The sequence below is a fragment of the Cryptomeria japonica genome, chromosome 7 (genome assembly GCF_030272615.1).
Source record: "Cryptomeria japonica chromosome 7, Sugi_1.0, whole genome shotgun sequence".
Lineage (NCBI taxonomy): Eukaryota > Viridiplantae > Streptophyta > Pinopsida > Cupressales > Cupressaceae > Cryptomeria > Cryptomeria japonica.
The window spans coordinates 175,432,684-175,452,827 of NC_081411.1; the positions used below are offsets into that span (position 1 = coordinate 175,432,684).

The window sequence follows — 20,144 nt, forward strand, 5'->3', positions numbered from 1 at the left end:
AACCACTTTACAAAAACAACAACTAATAGCTAATATGCATACAAGGCAACCTATTTTGATACAAGTTAATGCAGCTGCATGTGCATCTACACTACCTCCTACTCTTCAACGAAACCTAGACTTGTTACCAGATGCACTGACTTTTGAACCAAGTAATTATGGTCAACGAAATTGGATTGGTTCATAGAATGTTGCAACAAACAATACAATTACTTTGCCTATGACAAGCTCAGCAGCCCAAAGAACTACATCTTTACCTAGCTCAAACTTGAAAACCGCTCGCTCATTGTGATGTCACAAAGTTGCAATACATAATAAAGATAAGCCAAAACAAGACATAGCCAACAAACAAATGGTTGAAACAATAGACATTGCAAAGGAGAAGTCTACCATTCCACCAGACCACCACTCTTACAATCTCATGGTACGCTACTTCACTTAGCATTCAGCACATTGATGTACTGTATATGACTGTTGACATGCCACCTCTTACTGGTAGATCACATTGCCCATTGCCCATTGCACATAAATAAACTTTAATCTATTCACTTGTTAGGAATTTCTATTTGTTCATATTTGCATAAAAGCAAGAGTTTCTACTTGTCCACCTACATTTAAATTCCATGTAGATATACTATGTTCAGACAATGCTTTCCTGGAAAAGTTGAGCAGTGGGCCAGAATTTGAACCTTATAGAAGAGATTGAAAATAGTTTCAAGTCATTGGGGTTTGACAAAATACTGCGTGCACTACATAAGTGATTGAAAAAGTTTTCCAGTAGTGATTGACAAAATACTACGTGCACTACATAAGTGATTGACAAAATACTGCATGCCGGACTTTGTGAACTTGCGAAATCAAGCAAATTAAAATGTTAATTAAGAAGTTTGACAGTAGTTGAAATATGAAAACGTACACTTTTGTGAATCAGATTTTTAGATACGTAAGACAATAACTTGCAAAGATTATAATATAGAGCTATCAACGAACATTCTGAAAAAAAATCATGCATTCTTGAATAAAAAGGTTTGATCTTCAACAATTGCTCGCATGTCTTAATATATTTTCTAATAAAAAGAAACAAAAACTTTTATTTTGATCCAAAATATAGACTAAATATTACTGAAACTATTTTTTTTTGTATTTCAGCTCCTCAACTCCTTACTACAACAATATTTTTTTCATCCAATATTTTTGATTGTACATTCTAAGAAGCCTTCCAATTGCACGCAGTCCGGCTTATCTGCACACCCTATTGTTGTGACATATTCACACATCGCCCCATTGCAAATGGGGACCCCTACTTCTTTGCTTTCTAGGGTCTGTTTTCTAGGTCTTTTAGGGTTTTATTTGTTAGCCTTTGTGTGATGAGTGCTGTCAGGGGGGTCATTGGATAGCAGGCTTTGCTTAGGTCAGGGTGAGTCCATGATGCTCCTGAATTAGGGTTTATTTGAAAGTCTCCCTTAAGCTTAGTTTCTGCTCTTGTTGCTTATGATGTCAGGAGGTCATTGAATCTTGATGAGGGAATTTTGTCTTTTGAGGGTCTAAGTTGGGCAAATTTGGCTAGGACATGGAAGGAAATGGATCAAATATCTAGCCTAGGGCAAGGTCAAGTTGAAAAGAAGATGAATTAAGCCTAAAAGGAGGAATTTCGCTCCTGACCCTTCCAAAGGGTCCAGAGCGAATTTCTCCATAGGACACTCCACCTTGACCCAAACTATGAGCTAACCCATTCCTAGCCTTGAATGAAGGTAAAAGCACTTGTGTAAATGAAGAAAGGTGAAAATGAAGCCAGGACTTGAGCTCAAACTTGAAATTCGCTCCTGACCCTTCCAAAGTGTCCAGAGCGAAATTCATATTTCCTCTATTTTGCTTCTTAGTTTGACCAAGTTTGGAACTTCTAAGGCATGGTTTGGTAGGTTTTGATGCATATTTTCCTTGAAGATGAGTTTTTAGACCTTAAGGTGATGAAAATCAACTTGGGAGGAGAATTTTGCTTTTGACCCTTCCAAAGGGTCCAGAGCGAAATCCTCCATTTTGCCTTCCTTTGGCCTCAAAAACTTAGTTTGACCTTGCCTAGACCCAGTTGGATGATGGATTGTCTGGATTGCAATAGAAGGAAGTTGATTTGATCAAGTTTGGAGGAGAATGAAGTGAACCTAGGTGAGAAACTAGCCAAGGATAGGGATTTCGCACCTGACTCTTCCAAAGGGTCCAGAGCGAAAATCCCCTTAAACCTCAATTTCTCACTTATCAAGGCCAAATTTTGAGTCCTAAGGCATGTATGGAAGTATTTTGACATGTTCTAAGTCTTAGGAGGTGAGTAAAGGTGGATGAGATGAAGGATTTTAGACTAATAGATGAATTTCGCTCCTGACCCTTCCAAAGGGTCCAGAGCGAAATTCTTGAAAACACTCCTTTCCCCCCTGCCAAAGTCAGGACCAAGATGGAGATGCAAAAAGAACGACCTATGTTTGCCTCCCAAAGAAGATTAAAGTTGGAAAAATCAAGAATCAAGGTCAACAACATGATTTTCGCTCCTGACCCTTCCAAAGGGTCCAGACCGAAAATCCTTATAGTTCTTGTTTTCTTCCTTGTTTTGGCTAGGTGTTGACATGATGGAGGATGAATGGGTATGTTCTTGCCTTGAGAGGGAGTTGGATGCTTTGGATGATCAAGATTTTGCCTAAGAGATGAATTTCACTCCTGACCCTTCCAAAGGGTCCAGAGCGAAAATCCTCCTAGACCTCATTCCCTTCCTTGTTTGACCAAATTTTGACATCCAAGGCATGATGAAAGGAAGATTGGACATGTTTTTTGCCTTTGAGAATGTTTGAAGCTTTGAAGAGTGAGGATTTTGTCCAGGAAGGTGAATTTCGCTCCTAACCCTTCTAGAGGGTCCAGAGCGAAATTCCTTGCAAGCCTATATTTTTAACCTTGCTTGGGCTTAAAACCTTGTTCCTTGGGTGAAAAGAGATGAAATTTTACCTTGCAATGAAGATTGGGATTGAAAGGTGTTGAAATGTGGCGACTGATCAACAAAGTACTGTACACTCAGCACGTATCCTCACCGGGGTCCGAGGCCGGGCTGGGCCCCGAGCAGGGGTTCGGGGGCGGCAGCCCCCGAGAAATTTTTTTTTTTTTTTTTTTTTTTTTTGCCATTTTTTTGTTGATGAAAACTGACATTGTAATAAAACCCTAAAAAGGCCGACTTTGTTTGTTGCCCTAAAAACGCATGTTATAAGTGGCTGGGATGCTTAAGGCATGGTAAGGTTGATGTACTGTTTTTGCTGGATAATAAGAAAGATTGGACGGCTGTGTATGGTGGACGTAACCCATTCTGGGTGAACCACGTTAAATCTCTGTGTTATCTGTGTCCTATTTTATTTCTTTATCTTTTGTATTTAAATCTGCATATAATTGTTAGTTCATATTTGCTTCAGATCTGCTTGAAACCCCTAACAAAAGGATGAAGAATCAAGTCTAGAAATGGAAATTCGCTCCTGACCCTTCCAAAGGGTCCAGGGCGAAATTGTGCAAAACCTATCTTCTCCCTCAATTTTATGCCAAGTCTAGGGTGGTCCAAGGTGAATTAGGATTGGGAGTGTCCTTAGGTGTGACTTTGACTTGCCAGAGATTATCAAATTTAAAGGAATTGAGCCAAAACTTGAATTTCGCTCCTGACCCTTCCAAAGGGTCCAGAGTGAAATTCCTAAAATCACTTATTTTCCTTACAAAGTCAAGTGAAACTTGGGTTTTTATAGCTTGCATGAGTGTGAGGAGTGATTTTCTTGCCCTTTTGAAGTTGGTTGAGGTTGAAAGATGGAGGAATAAGCCTAAAACAAGAATTTTGCTCCTGACCCTTCCAAAGGGTCCAGAGCGAAATTCTAAAATCCATCTATTCCTTTCATATTTGTGCCAAGCTAGGCCTAGACAAAGATGGTAGAAGCCCTTGAGATTGCCCTTGAATGGATTGTTGTCTCCAAAAATGATGATTTTGGGCTAGAGGAAGAAATTCGCTCCTGACCCTTCCAAAGGGTCCAGGGCGAAATTCATTATAGGTCCTGTTCCTGGCCATGATTTCTAGTGAAATTCTCTTTTCTAGTCATTTTGAGGTCAAAACTTTGGTTCCTATGGTGTATATGGAAGTGGAGTGATGTATTTTTGCTTGGCAATGTAGATTGGAGTTCAAGAAATGAAATTTCAAGCCTAGAGGAAGAAATTCACTCCTGACCCTTCCAAAGGGTCTAGGGCGAAATTATGCAAAACCTATCTTTTCCCTCAATTTTATGCCGAGTCTAGTGTGGATCAAGATTAAAGGTGTCCTTAGGCATGTCCTTGAATTGCCAAGAGTCATCAAATATGAAGAAATTCGCTCAAAACAAGAAATTCGCTCTTGACCCTTCCAAAGGGTCAAGAGCGAAATTCTTCAATCTACCTATTTCCTCCTTGTGTCAAGTCGAGACTTTGAGTCCTACGTTGTCCTGCAAGATGAATTGAAGTGAAGGAGATGAGGAATTGAGACCTAAAACTTGAATTTCGCTCTTGACCCTTCTAAAGGGTCCAGAGCGAAATTCCCAATTTCACCTTAATTGCTCATGATGAAGATCAGGAGATGGATTCCTAGACCTTGGTGGAGAGAAGACTAGTGTATGCTTCCCTTGGAAGGCATTTTGGAGTAGAGGCATGATAGATTTTGTCCTAAAATATAAATTTCACTCCTGACCCTTCCAAAGGGTCCAGAGCGAAATTCTTAAAACCTCTATTTTGCCCCAAATTTACATCAAGCTTGGTGTTGGTTGAGAATGAGGGCATCCTTGGGCATGTATCTAAGCAAGCGTAGTCGCAAAGTGAGGTCTAAATGAGCCAGGAATGCAAAATTCGCTCCCGACCCTTCCAAAGGGTCTAGGGCGAAATTCTTATAGAGCCTGTCCCTGGAAAGAATCTTGAGCAAACTTCATTATGATATCTTCTTGTTGATGATTTAAGGTAGAAAATGTTATGTTGAAATGAATTCGTTATATGACCTTAATCATCTTTTGGTTTGTCTTGCAGATGAAAGAAGACCAGGCCAGATCAAGGATGACCTCTTCTAGTCCAGCATCATCAAGGATGACCTCTTCTAGTCCAGCATCATCAAGGACGACCTTCTCCAGTACAACATCATCAGGGACGACCTTTTCCAATCCAGCATCATCAAGGACGACCTCTTCTAGTCCAACATTTCAAGGAAAGGTACACCATCCATCTTGCACATCAAAGACAAAGGAGGTTAAAGCAAGGGTCCGTTGAAGAAGCCAATAGTTTCAGAAGAGTTAATTAAAGTTATCTTCTCAGCATCATCAAATTGAAACATCAACCAAGTTACAAGTGTCAGACAGGGTGGCCTCCCAGTCATCATTCCTCCAGTTGGATTGGTCCACCTCAGTTTGTCCAGATTCAATGTACCTGACTCATCAAAGATGACACTAACTTCGATGTACCTACCCCGTTTATCCATTGGTCGAATATTCCAGAGAAGACATGTGTCCAAATAATGCAATTATTTCATTGGCCAGAATTAAGTTTGTTGTAACAAACCCTAATTAGGGTTTTCATTGTAAAATCTCAGCCATTGATCTCAAATTGATCTGAGCCATTGAATTGTATTGAGAGCACTATATAAGCCCTAACTCCTCATTTGTAAAGGCTAATAGTTAGTCAATAGTTGATAGTGGGTGAATAGTTAGCTAATAGTGAATAGTCAGCTGATAGAATAGCAATTAGAGTAAATTAGGAGGACAAGGCAAGAAATTGTTGCCAGTGATTGTAAACAAACTCCATTTTCATTGAAGTTATGGTGAAGTGTGTTGTTTCGTTGCAATATGCATGGTCTCTTGTTGAATCTTCATTTTAGATGATAGATCATTAAATTGAATGAAAGAAGTTGTTGAATGCACCTGTGTGGAATCCGTCTAATCCATACCACTAGCCTCTTACTAATTGTAAGTGCGCCCTGCGTGGTCAATTGGCATAAATTGAGCTTAATCTTAAGTCATTACACGTCTATTGTTCATGCATTATCTTGAATGGTGATCAGTGTCTGATGGTGTATGATTTGAACGTATTGGAAGCATCCCTTAGAAGATTGCACTGAGTTGGTGTTGGATTGTTCAAGCTTGATGGTGAGACCCAGCTCGGTAGGACTCCACCTAGTCGTTCATCCATCTTCTCGCATTCTAGGTAGTAGAGTAGACTTCCTGAACCCTGCATCTTTTACCATTTGTTTGTCTTCCAGTTAGTAAATAGGACTTGTGATTCCAACAAATCAGACGTTCAGGTCATCGAGTGTAAGTCCCCTTGTGATTCCAGCAAATCACATCATACCACGAAGAGCTTATCCACGAGTAGAGATCCCACATAACGGAACCTTGGAGTTACTCTGATTGATCCTTTGGCAAAATCTTCAGCAGTCGGGAACTTTTTTCAAGAGAGGATAAGATACCCTTAGGTATTTTATTTTGTGTTCGCATGTGCATAAAAAACACATCAACACCTATCTGCACTTTCTATAAGGCTGGCCTTCTTTTTCCCTCCCTTTGTGGGTGTTGCTCCCTTCTTTGGTACTGGACGACCCATTTTTTGTGGTCCTCTTCTCCTCTGCTTCACCCTCGAGAAAAGCTGATCCTTCAACTTTTCTCAAACAAACAATGTTTAGGGTTTTCCGAAAATCTTTTATGCGTTCAAACCCTAAATTTGTGTTTCTACCTGAACTGCTTGACAAAATTCTTCAAAGAGATGTCGTCTCATGAAGTGTCATCCTTTCAGATGGGCAGAAAATAGATCTATTATATCGGCTTCGGAAACTCTCGAGCAATACTAGAGCAGTACAGGCTATGCGCATGATGGGTTTTCCAAAAAAAAAAAGCTTTAAAAGCTTTCTAGAAAATTTAATTGGCAGTGGTACCATGATTTTAGGATATACACAAGATAGATGTGTTGAAAAGGCTTAGGAAAATTTCAAGCGAATGCAAATGTTAGGCACAAACCCAAATTCTTTCCCAGTTTCCTGTCTGCCTTCGCCCAAATGCGAGCTGAATGGCATGAGTTTTTTTTCAAATTTGGAGTTTTAAAGCCAATCAAAGTTGTATTTGGCAGATCACAAGCTAAGCATGCAGTGAACACAAAGCACAGAGAGATGCGTGGATAATTATAGTGGTTTATGTGGTCTATGCTAGTGTGGACACGTTTCATTCCATCAATTTTTAGATTTGATCCATCATTAATATGGATTTCATCCTCCTCAATTTTCAGTGAGGTGGAATTTGAAACTAAATTCAGCGGTCCCTGTAATTCAGATTATATAATCAAAACTTTGAAATTGACTGGTTACCATTTTATTTTGAATGGGTTGTTTCTCGGCAAAGTTTTTAGGTGAATACATGTCAATGTTCCAGCCTCTGTTTTTCTTCCTCTCTTACAATTCAGTTGAAAGAACTTTGTTCTCTTACATGTTCTTGTTTTCTGTTGGGTGATGAGTCACATTTTCAAAGTTTAATTTTAATATTCAAGATGATTCTGACGTTTGTGACAAAGATCATTGCCTAACTGCTTAAATCAAACTTATCAAATGTAAGTTTTTTTGGCCCTGTACAATTATTGGAATTTCAAGTTTCAACTATACCTGTAAGAATTTCTCACAAGTTCACCAAACAAACACATTCTAATTTTTGTAACAGATTAGTAATTCATAGCTATAGACAAAATTTGAGAACAAAAATGCCTAAATTAATAAATTTACTGTTGCAAATATTGATGCTAGCATTCTTAATCTGTTGCACATATGTTGAATAGATTTCTAGGAACACACATCCATCCTACTGTAAACTGTGCCACAATAAAACATCCATAATGTATGATATGTTTTATATTTTCACTGTTTACTTTCTCAGTGATATGAAATGTTTGTTTTTTATATTTCTTTATAAAAAATGTCTGTGATTTACAAATAATGATAGACATGAATTTGCTACAATGTTATTACATTAAGTAATAATATTTTAAAATGTTTATATGAAATATAGGAGTTAATATTATTTGATATTAACTTTAATTTTTTTTTATTAAATACTATTATTTTCATGATACCTCCCTCAATAAACAAGATATTCAATTTTAGTTAATATAGATATATTATTTTTAAACGATATATAATTACTTTACAACAAAAATTAAATCCACTTTCTAACTAACTCAAACAGATTTTAATCAAAAGATAGGATCAACATACAACTTTTCCTTTTCTCCCCTCCCATCTACATTTCTGACATTCGGCAGGAACATGATGCATCGCGTCTCTTGTTTTTCCCAATGTTTTTTTTTAATTTTTAGATTAAAATAAGGAAAAAAATCCACTGACCAATGAACAACGAGCAAGGAAAAATGTAAGACATTTCTTAATGTTGCAAGGGTTTCATTGTTATGTGGCATTCTAGAAACAGTTCACATGCCTCGTCTCTGCTAACACATTCACGTGCTTTGTCTCTCTCATACGGCATTTTGCATACATGCGTAAGAGTGGGGATAGAACCCATGGAGCTATATATAGAATTTTGTTTGAGCTAATTTCCTTGGCAATGGTTCCAACGAATTAATTTTTATTGAGGGCTTTAAAATCAAGAAATCTGCCATGCACGGAAACAAAAATTGGAGCAGAGCCCTCATTTAGCAACTTTATTGGCCATTTGAATCCTCTTACCTCTATTCTATTCATTGCAAAAGCAGACCCAGAAAATCCAAGTGGGCAGATTTGGGAACGAGCGAAATTGAAATTCTGATTTGTCAGGGTTATGTAATAATTTCCTGCATATTCTGCCCATTTTTCCTCAACATTGTTGACTGCGTGACGGAATTTGTGCAGAATCGAGAGGTAAGTTGCATTCCATGATTTAAAGAAGTTTTAGTTTTGTTTTTCTGAATCTGTATACAACCAGATCATTTTGTTGTGTTTTATTTCATTTTAGAACAATTCTGTTGTTTTATATCATCGCAATAGCTGCTATATGTCCCCTGTTTATACGTTTTGAAGAGCATTTCTCTGCACCAGTTGCCTTTGTGTCTATACTCTTGTTTATATATGCCAAGGTTTTAATAGAGTAGGCAATCATTGTATTGATTTGGGCTTTATTTTTTTACCATCAAAAGAATTATAATGCATATTTGTGGGATGGACAAAAGTTCAGTGCCAAAAAGCCAAAATTGTCATGGAGCTTGATTATCTTGGGACTATTTACAATGAATTTGAGCAGTAGTGGAGGCGCATCAAAAAAGTTGCCCGAATCATTTAGTTTTAAAGTTTGCAATGGGGAGTCATTTGCATTTCTGAATGTAACGGTGTTCAGGAGGTGCAAGACCTGAATTTATGTTGTGTTCAGGTGTTGTACGCACAATATTCAATGGATTAGAGTTTTAACATGAAATATTCAAATCATTGAGTATGATGATGATGGATCATTATGATCCGAAACATTGATATTTTATGCAGTTGAAATCCAGAAACAAAGACAACAATATTCAAATGGATGTAGTTGTTAGCGTTAATTAACAATGTCGGCTTGAATGAATCATCAGTTTGATGGCAAAGTTTCACACTTTTCCATTCTGTATCTAAATGCCTATAGCTGTTAGTGTTGATTAGCAGTATATCTTTCATTATAATTCATCTTAGCTCAAGCCTTCATTATGCTCCATCATTTGCTGGCCTTTCTCTGCTATACAAATGAAGGGTGCATTGGTTGTTTTACTCAGTCATTGGTTGCTCACTGATCACACCAATTACTTCTTTAATTGTAGATGCTTCTTCTAAACAATTGTTTTCCAAATTTCTCATTGAGGATTCCCAGCAGTCTTGTAATTATCAGCTCTTTTCACCATAGTAGCCAATATGAATTTTGGGCATTGCTTCACCTTTTTTTAGTGTTGCAGGATTAAACCTCTCTGACATTGTTCCTTTCTCCAAGTTTTATGTATCTACTTCTACCTTTCTTGTATTTTTCACAAAATTTGGTTTTATGAATAATTTTTGCTAGAGGCTTTGGCTCTATCACCAGTGTGATTGTATATGGGTCAGTTAAGTTATGATCCAGTTTAGATTCAACCTTTTGTCCTTATTGTATGCTGGTGTGTACTTTACGAGATCTGCAGACTCTCTTATGTGCCTCTACCATCCTAGTTGTTTGTCTCAAAATATCACAATATGGAAGTCATGCGTTTTCTTGTTATAATAATGTTTAGACAGATGCTTCTCCTTCACAAAGTTGTAAACTTCTTCAAGTTGATCTTTTTCTTGATCTTGTGTATCGCACACATTGGTGCTCCCATTACAAGGATGCATTCCTTGTCAAATTGGAAGGTCCAGTATAAGTCTTCTCATTACTTGAATTGTCATACAAGTGGAAGTGATTCATTCCCAATTTAGCCACGCCTTTGTTTGTTGACCTGTCAACATGTCCTCGTTAGAAGTAGGTCATTATTGTAATAGAAAAACCATTTTAATTAAAGTATTTGCCTGATTTAGGACATTGTGTGCAACTTTAAGTGAGCAAGAGCAGCATGACCTAGTCTTAGTCCAAGTCCGGAATGAAAAGCCATTTTCACTCTGGAGTATCTGCTTGTTTTGGTATGCCATACATACCTTTATTAAGTGAAAAAGGCCTTCATGCCCAAGTCTTAGCTCAATATGAGCATCTTCTCCCATCTAGAATTTTATCAAACTATCCACTGTGTTGGTCCTAAAAAAAGAGTCTTTCCTAGTACCATTCTTTCTTGTTCATATCTCTAATTTACCTTTTGAAGCATATGCAATTCATAATTATTCCTTTGTTGCCATTTGCTTAATTTTTTGTTCAATTGTTTCTGTGTACACAAAAGAAATTGAGAATGATGAGATGGAGATCATAAACTATTTATATTATTTGATTTTAAGATTTTCAAAAAAGATGACTGAAACTGATTTCTAATAATGTGACACTCAGAGAAGACTGATCTAAATTTCAATAATTATTATTCCAATATTTATATATTAAGTGCATATCTTCTGTTGGTCTCTAAAGGTGACCAAAATTTTCCATTTTCTAGTCATACTCTGAAACTAATTTTAATCATTTGAATCTAGACCAGAGTTACACGAAGCATATTTGCAGGTGCAATAAACCCTGTCAACCACATATTTCTCTAGTATTTAGGATTCAAGAATTGGCCTGCATATATTTATGTATGACGTGCTACACATTGATATACAAGTATATTGAATGCAAAAATATAACATAGAATATCTGTATTAAAAATTATATAGGAAGTGCCATCTAAGACAAATATTAATGATTTGGCAAATTTCACTTTGTTTGGTAACCTTTGGCTTAGATAACACTCATAAGGGGTATCTTATTGGGCTTGAACCTGGGTCGGGCACCTAGTGAGTTGGGCGTGGAATTTTACTCTATTTTGAAACTTTATTGTGTCTCATGGAGATTTGAGATTTGGACTACTTTATGAAATTCCTAGTGCTTCACAATTAGATGTAATTTATATATAAAATTATGGACATATATTATATAATAAATATATAAATTATATGCCTTCATATGATAAAGGAAACAAATTATATAGATAATTGTGGGTTTATTTCCTACCCTAGATGATATAAACAAATGCTGATTTTTGACTTGGCTTTGTTTACTTCATCTTTCTTGATTTACTTATCACTTGCAAATCAGAAACTGTAGTTCAGGAGCAGTGTTTTCCATTACTTAAAACATTTTAGATATTTCTAATTTCCTTATACTGTTTCTCCTTGAATATGAGTACAACTAGATCAAACATTTAATTGGATGACGCTTTTATGTGGGAGCCTCTCCATTCTGGCAAATTGTATTTCCACGTTGTTCATAAATAATAATAATAAAAATCTTTAGTTTTGATTGCAGTATTGAACTAAAATTGATTTTGTCCATTCATAAGATTAACCTACTTTTTAATCCATTTGAATAATGTTAACTATTGGCTGCAGAACAGTTTGGCACCTGTGAATGCAATCAAGATGGCAATAGTTTATAAACTAGTGTGCCTATTGCACCCTTTTTTGCATGTTTTGATTTCTAGGAAAAACATTTTTTCAGTCTATTGCTTAGAAACTAAGCAGACTTTTCATCGATGTAGATATGCTGACTCAATAGTGGTAATAGTTTGGATCTTTGTTGTCTAATCGAAAACAATGGCTGGTTATATTTATAGATTTCCTGTTAATCCATCACTATCGATGCTTTTTTATTATCTACTGTATGCTTCAGAGCTCAAGACTGAGGGTAGTTTATGATAGCCTTGTGAATTCAGGGCGTGTTGTTGAATTTCATTCATTTCCAAACAACAAAGGAGTGCATCACAATTTTGTGAGTTTTGAGAATTTTAACTTTGATGTTCTTTATGGATAACTATGGTGGCTTATGGATTGTTGAATCTTGCTGATGTCTTAATTTGTTTTCTCAGTCTATATAGTCATCTAATGCTTTTTAACATGTTCATGCTGTGAACAAAATGTTGATACAAATCCAACCCGAGATGCCTGTGTTTAAAGTTAAGCCTTATTTTTAATACAGGTTTGCTAAACTGAAGAACACACAGATGTTAAACATTAAATCACCATCACTGATGCCTCTTGCCTCTTTGAGCTCCATCGTGCATTCAGATGTCAGATCATTTCTTGCTTCATCAGTTATAAGCCATCAATGACCATGGAGCACCATGTTATCATACTTAAAATAAGTTTATCTCAAAGCAGTTGGATTTATTTTACATTATTTCTCTATTTAGGCACCCTTTAGTAAGTTCAGATGATGATTTGCTATTCCAAGGAGCTTTTAACTACCCGTTGACGTGTATTTTGTACACTATCAAACACAGAATAAAATACCCAAGGGTACCTTATCCTCTCTTGAGTAAAGTCTCTGAATGTTGAAGATATCGCGAAAAGGATCAATCAGGGTGACTTCAAGGTTCTTCGATGTAGGATCTCTACGTGTGGATAAGCTCTTTGTGGTATGATGTGATTTGCTGGAATCACAAGGGGACTTACACTTGATGATTGAACGTCTGATCTGCTTTGAATATTGCTGGAACACAGGCTCTTACTAGCTTTGATTTGAAAAAAGGAAAAAGATGAGGGCGAGAAAAGGATCTAATTCTAATACTAAGAATGTAAGAGCAATGAATGATCTTTGATGAAATTCTAACTAAGTCTTGTTTTGACATCGCAAGACCATCTCCACAAGGTTAGTGCGATCTTTGAAGGAAAGCTTTATGATGTTCAAATCATCACCACAGGCATAGACACCATCAGGCTGATGCATATCAATGAAGAAGCGACAATTGAAGTTAAGCTTAAGCTGAATGACTCTAGTTGACTACACAAGGCAAGTCTGCAATCAACAAACTGCTAGTAGTATGGATATACGAATTTCACCATCAATCAAGCACATTTCTTCCACTCATCTAATAACATGAAATCAAACATGAGAAGTATAGAGACCATGCAAATTGTTGAATCGACCCATAAATTTCACCATTTCTTCAATGAAGTTTCATAAGTCTTTTACAACAACCTCTTGGCAACAATCTTTGCCTTCTCTCTCTACTCTACTCTAATTGCTATTCTAATCACCTCCTAACTACTCTCTATTCACTAAGTCCTTTCTAACTGCTTCCAACTACTATTCTATTCTATTGCCTTTACAAAATGAAATGCCAAGGCTTATATAGTGTTCTCACTACAATTTGATGACTTAGATCAATTTGAGATCAATGGCCAAGATTTTACAATGAAAACCCTAATTAGGGTTTGTTACAACCATTACATAACATTTAATGCTTGACCAATGATAAAATTGTATTGCTTGGACACATGTCCTCTCTGGAAAATTCAACCAATGGATAGCTGGGGTAGGTACATCGAAGTTTGTGCCACCTTCCATGAGTTAGGTACATTGAATCTGGACATGCGGAGGTGGGACAATCTGACTGGATGAGCGATGACTGGGATGCCACCTCGCCTGACACTTGGTTGATGCTAATTTGATGTTGCTGAGAAGCTAGATTTAATTAATTCATGTGGAACTATCTGCTTCTTCAATGAACCCTTGCTCTAACTTCTTTCGTCTTTGATGTGAAGGATGATTGATGTACCTCGCCTTGGAATACTGGATTGGAAGAAGTTACTCCTGATGATGCTTGACCGAAGAAGGCCGTCCTTGTCGATGCTAGACTAGAGGAGGTTGCCCTTGTCCTTGCTTGATCTTCTTGGAGGAGACCGTCCTTGATCTGGCTTGATTTTCCAACTCCGAGATCTCCATTTGATGCCTACATAAAATATTAAAGTTAGTCTTTTGAGCATCAAACCTCAAAGCATGAAATTTAAGACCTTTCAAAGGTAAAACTTAAGATATTAATTTGAAAAAACAGTCATGATAAATCAAGAATTACACATTTTCAAATTAATAATGAATGGAATTTGGATCTTCAAGACTTAGATTTTACAAAATTGCAATGGGATCACAATAAGTCTTGAATAAGAACTTCAAAAAATGATTCTTCATACCTCCTCTTTGATTGCTTAAGTACAAAACCTTGGCAAGAGATGAAAGAAAACCGGATTTTGATGGACAAGCTTAGATTATAGTCCTCCCTTGGATGAATTATGCCTCCTCTAGCTTGGAAAAGAACTCCACCTTCCACTAGCTTCTTCAAGATCTGGAAATTCGCCTTCAAATGTCTTCAAAAATCTGGAAATTATCCTCCAAACTAGCAAGAAATTCGCCTCTCCAATTTGCTCCTCCAATTCGCATTTTAAAACAATGAATGAATGATTTGCATTTGTCCACAACACTCCTCTCTTATAGAGCACTTACCTTCTTCAACCATGAGGCCGACCTAGCAAATAAGCCTAAAAATAAATAAAATTAAAAAAAAGAAGAGGCCGACTTGATAAAATATTAAAAAACGATACCTCAAGCGCTCCATTTTTTAATTTTAATTTAATAAAAATTAATTTTAAATGCCCCAAATAAAAAAAAAATCGATTTTCTAAAGGCTCAAAATTAATTTATTAAATGCCAATGCTTCTTTTATTAAATGCCAATTTAATTAATTTTTTCAAATATTTCGAAGTTGGCAAATTTAGCTTCTAATGCGATTTGGAAGATGTTAACGTCCAAAATATGGTAGAAAATAATGCCAATAACTTCGCTCTGGTCCCTTGGAGAGGGACAGGAGCACTTTTGCATTTTAAGCCTTGCATTCCTCACTTTTCACGTTCAAAACTTCATCTAGGCATTTTAAAATGGCATTTTCAATAGGCGTCTTGAGTTTAATTTACTTGATCTCTAGAAGGAACGTGCCTTAGGACATTTTCGCCCTGGTCCCTTGGAGAGGGACAGGAGCACTTTTTCACTTTTGTCTTCAATCCTCCATTTTTTAATTGCCAATTCTCCTTGTGGGGGGTAAGCAATGATCGCCTTCGTCCATTCAATGCATGTTCAGTCTCGTTTTGCAAGGCAAACTTGATGTTCTAAAGATTTTCGCCCTGGTCCTCCAATGAGGGACAGGAGCACTTTTGAGTCCATTGCATAAATTCTTGATCATATCAACTTCAAATTACCCTCAAGGCGTAGAACATCATTCCCCACTCCTTCTTGAGTCCTGGAAACAAAAATAGTATTTCAAAATGTTAGGTAAATGGGCATATTTGGAGATTTCGCCTTGGTCCCTTGGAGAGGGACAGCAGCACTTTTTGAAAATCGCTTTGGTCCCTTGGAGAGGGACAGGAGCACTTTTGTTAATTGTCATCAAAATTTGCAACTCTTGTATCTCAATTCCACCTCGAATCATCTTAAACATCATTTCAAACTTTTGCCTTGGTCTAGATTTGTCCAAAATTGGTGAGAAAGACTAGATAACATGTTTTTCGCCCTGGTCCCTTGGAGAGGGACAAGAGCGCTTTTGCAATTACAAGCTTATCTGTCCTTTGCTAGCCTTAGAAATTATCTTCAATGGATGAATCATGCCTTCTTTCATTCATTTCAATCACGAAACTTGCCTTGCCTTAGCAAGAAATTTGTACTTTTTAGAAAATCGCTCTGGTCCCTTGGAGAGGGACAGGAGCACTTTTCTACTTCTTGGCCTACTTCTTTGTCTTTTAAACCTTCAATCGCGTCTAAGGCATAAAACATCATTCGTCTTTCCCATCCAAGTCAGGTTTTGCCTCAAAATCTCAAACAAAGAGGAGAATTTTGAAAAAACGCCATGGTCCTTCAGAGAGGGACAGGAGCACTTTTTGTCATTTGGGTTGATTTCCTTGTTTGTTGACCATTCAAATTATATTCAATGGACAAAACATGCTTCCCTTGATCTCTTCAAATCATAAAATTGTCTTGATCCTGCAAAAATAGTGCAAATTTGAAATTCAAGCTCCGGTCCTTCAGTGAGGGACGGGAGCACTTTTTGCCCTCTAGGTCAAAACGCTTCATCTTTCATCTCGAAATTCCTTTGCTAGGGAAGATATCATCTTGTTACACGCCATGAATAAGAGTTCAAGTCCAAAGAAGGTCTAAAAATGTGTATATCAAGAATTTCGCTTTGGTCCCTTGATGAGGGACAGGAGCGCTTTTACCTTTCTAGACAAAAACTCCATCATTTCATCGTCTTTGATCAAGTCTGGATGCTCCATCACGTTCATTTCGTCTTTCACCATGCCTTTGATGTCTCAATTTGACCAAACAAGGTTAGGAATGACTCCAATAAGCTTTTTTGCCCCGGTCCCTTGGTGAGGGACAGGAGCGCTTCGCCTTGGACCCTTGGAGAGGGACGGGAGCGCTTTTCGCTCTGGATCCTCAGTGAAGGACAGGAGCGAAATTTGACTTTTTGAACTCTCTATCAGGATAATTTTATGGAATATAACATTTAAGTATAAGAAAGATGTTTCTTATACTTTAAGTTATATTCCATATATACTTTCAGGATGTTTGAGAGTGGTTTCAGACCTCTAGGAGTTATATTGCAAAATCTAGTTTTTGGAGGTTTTTCAGTTTCCAGACTCAGTCAAATTTCAGGATCAGGACATTCCAGACTTAGCCAAAATTTCAGGATCAGGACATTCTAGACTTAGCCAAAATTTCAGGATCAGGACATTCCAAACTTAGCCAAATTTCAGGATCAGGACATCACTCAAGCCGGACTTGCTATCCTATTGATCTCCCCAACAACACTCAAAAATGCAAAGGCTAACCGACAAAACCCTAAAAAACCTAGAAAACAAACCCTAAAAAGCAAAAAAGTAGGGGTCCCCATTCGCAATGGGGCAATGTGTGAAAACGTCACAACACTACCCTAAAATCATTTCTATTAGAGACGTGGTAGCATGCCTATATTTTGCTTCCAGAATTCCCTACTTTTTATTTGAGGTAGGTATCTGTAAAATTCTACCAATTTCATTAGTTTTCTTTGGCCATGTACCAATGAGTTTATTTTATTGTTTGTGTGCAGTCATGAATTTTTATTTTTAAACATTTGGTTGCATTTCAATCATCCTTTTTATATTCTGAGCCTATTATAAATTGAATTCTGTAACTTTTCAAATGTTGTTTATTTTTTCTACTACACTTAGTGAAATTCACTATCTGAAGCTTCGCCAACTATGAGGTAAAACTCTTTTGGCAAAAGGTCTATATCATTTCGTAAATTCTTGAACATAAGCTTTTAGAATGTAAATCTTTCTATCTCTTATATCTCACTTCAAATGTTGATATTAATATTATACTTTATCATTACAATATGATAATGTTTGCTTTCTTATTACATTGGTTCCTTTAGTTGTAGCAGTTCTAGTTCCTGTGGGTCCTTGGCATAGTGTTTAGACCCAGCTGGATCAGATTTTTTAGATCAGCTAGAATTATCTGATTAGGTCTAGATTTTTTAATTCTTATATAAATTTGACCAAATTTTTGACTATTTGAAAAAAAATTCGCATCTTAAAAGAATTGAATTTTTTGGACCTGGTAACTATGGCCCTGAGTATTAAATTGTTGCAACATATTGGCCTTAGTTAAGTGTGGTGTCTCTGCTTCCGCCTTTCTATGGTATAAGACCTTTTTATCGTCTATTGTTATTGTACTCTACTGCCAGACTATTGTTAAGTTTGTACTTTGCTCCATGTTCTATTGACTTCAGTTCTCAAGCAGTTATTATTTCTTCGGGAAACCCTAGTTCATTTTCTTTCAGCTTTTTATCTTCTTCAATTTAGATCCTTCTTAATTTCAGTGAAAACATATGCAAACTTGCCCATTAAGCTCTAAATTGTGAGGAAGTTTGGGCAGTCTCAATTTGATTATGCCTTTACAATATAGTACTCTATAACTATAGATTATCATGGCTGGTTGCAAGGCATCAATGCCATGCTAGGTGGTGCAAATATTTACTTGACAAGCTTCCAATGCTATGCCTAGTTTACTTCACATTGCTTGGTTAACAACATGTGTTATCATTAGATATTGGGCCAAATTGATATTTCTTGATTTGGCACATGTCCTTTTCTTCAAGTGCCCAGATTTACTACCTTTTCCCTTATTTGACATAATTATTATGAAAGCTAAACATCATTGCATCCTGCCTTTTCCCTTATTTGACATAATTATCTGAAAGCTAAACATCATTGCATCCTGCCTTTTCCCTTATTTGACATTATTTTTATGAAAGCTAAACATCACTGCATACGTTAGGGTTTGTTGCAGAACTCAACCATATTTTTGCTTAGTAAATATGTTTGTTATCTAACTATATGAATCATGTTTTATAAGCAGTTTACTGTCCAATCCTTGGGTTGTATAACCCTCTTTACAGATCGGTTCTCTAATATTGTTCCTAAGAAATATATCTTATCTTTTTTGTAATAAATATTAATAAGAATATGTTGAGAAATGGGGCAGAGCAGTTATAATGTTTGATAGATGAAGTAACATGAAGCTTAACATCTAAGAGCTAATATCTATGAATTTTTTTTCAATTTATAGACATGACCATCTTAACATTTTACACAATTCATAGCATAAGGTATTATCCATGGATATTACATAAGACTTTTCATGGGGGGAACATAGTGATTGATTCTACAAGATGAAAAATCTTGTAACAATTCTTAAACAAATACTATTCAGTATAATGAAAGCATAGACTAAAAATATGTCTTGGACAGAAGAATGGGAAAAGTAACATGGCAAGATCATCTTCTCATACCAATATTGAGTGAAAGCATAGACTAAAATATGCCTTGGACAGAAGAATGGGAAAGGTAACATGGCAAGATCATCTTCTCATACCAATAGTGAGAGATACTTTGATGAAGTCAAAAAAATGAGCTATAAAAGCACTCAGTGAGTATATCTTAAAAAAGGTATCACATTATTAGCAGTGAACTTTTGATCAAAATGGCTTGACATAATGAATAACAAGAAGATAGAGAGAGATTTCTTTACAAATTCTATTGTCACATCCTGCCATTAAATGGAGCATGGGAGTGGGTTAGGAGAGTTAGACGAGAAATTGAAAAGATAAAAGAAAAATATATGGATGCATGTAGTCCTGTCCATGTACTCTATCTGCCCCAGAGACAGCCCATGTATGCATCCATATTTGGATATGGTTGAGTGTGGTCAACAAACAACTTGTATGTGGTCAATACAAAATTCGAGCTTTATATCATGCCAAAAAAAAGAAAATGAAAATTTTCAAACAGACAAAGATGCAAAAGGAAAAACAGTTTATAGAGAGAGGAAAACACTTATCATGTCACCCGTATCACTCATCTTTATACTCGAAATTGGAAGCCTTGTATAATGTTGTTTTATCACTATACATAGCTGGCATCCATATTTGGATATGGTTGAGTGTGGTCAACAAACAACTTGTATATGGTCAATACAAAATTCGAGCTTTATATCATGCCAAAAAAAAGAAAATGAAAATGTTCAAACAGACAAAGATGCAAAAGGAAAAACAGTTTATAGAGAGAGGAAAACACTTATCATGTCACCCGTATCACTTATCTTTATACTCGAAATTGGAAG

General features: G+C 36.4%; 1 protein-coding gene across 9 annotated transcripts in view; it reads left to right on the forward strand.

Moving 5' to 3' along the window:
- Window positions 1-20,144, forward strand: part of LOC131062391 (ABC transporter I family member 1) — a 91,044-nt gene that overhangs the window by 39,181 nt on the left and 31,719 nt on the right. Inside the window, exon 1 of one of the 9 annotated variants that reach the window (XM_057996037.2) lies at window positions 8,621-8,908. The exons of the other annotated variants lie outside the window; for them this stretch is intronic. The gene's annotated coding sequence lies outside the window, so the exon portion shown is untranslated. Of the gene's footprint in view, window positions 1-8,620; window positions 8,909-20,144 lie in introns of those variants that run through there. 9 annotated transcript variants of the gene reach the window in all.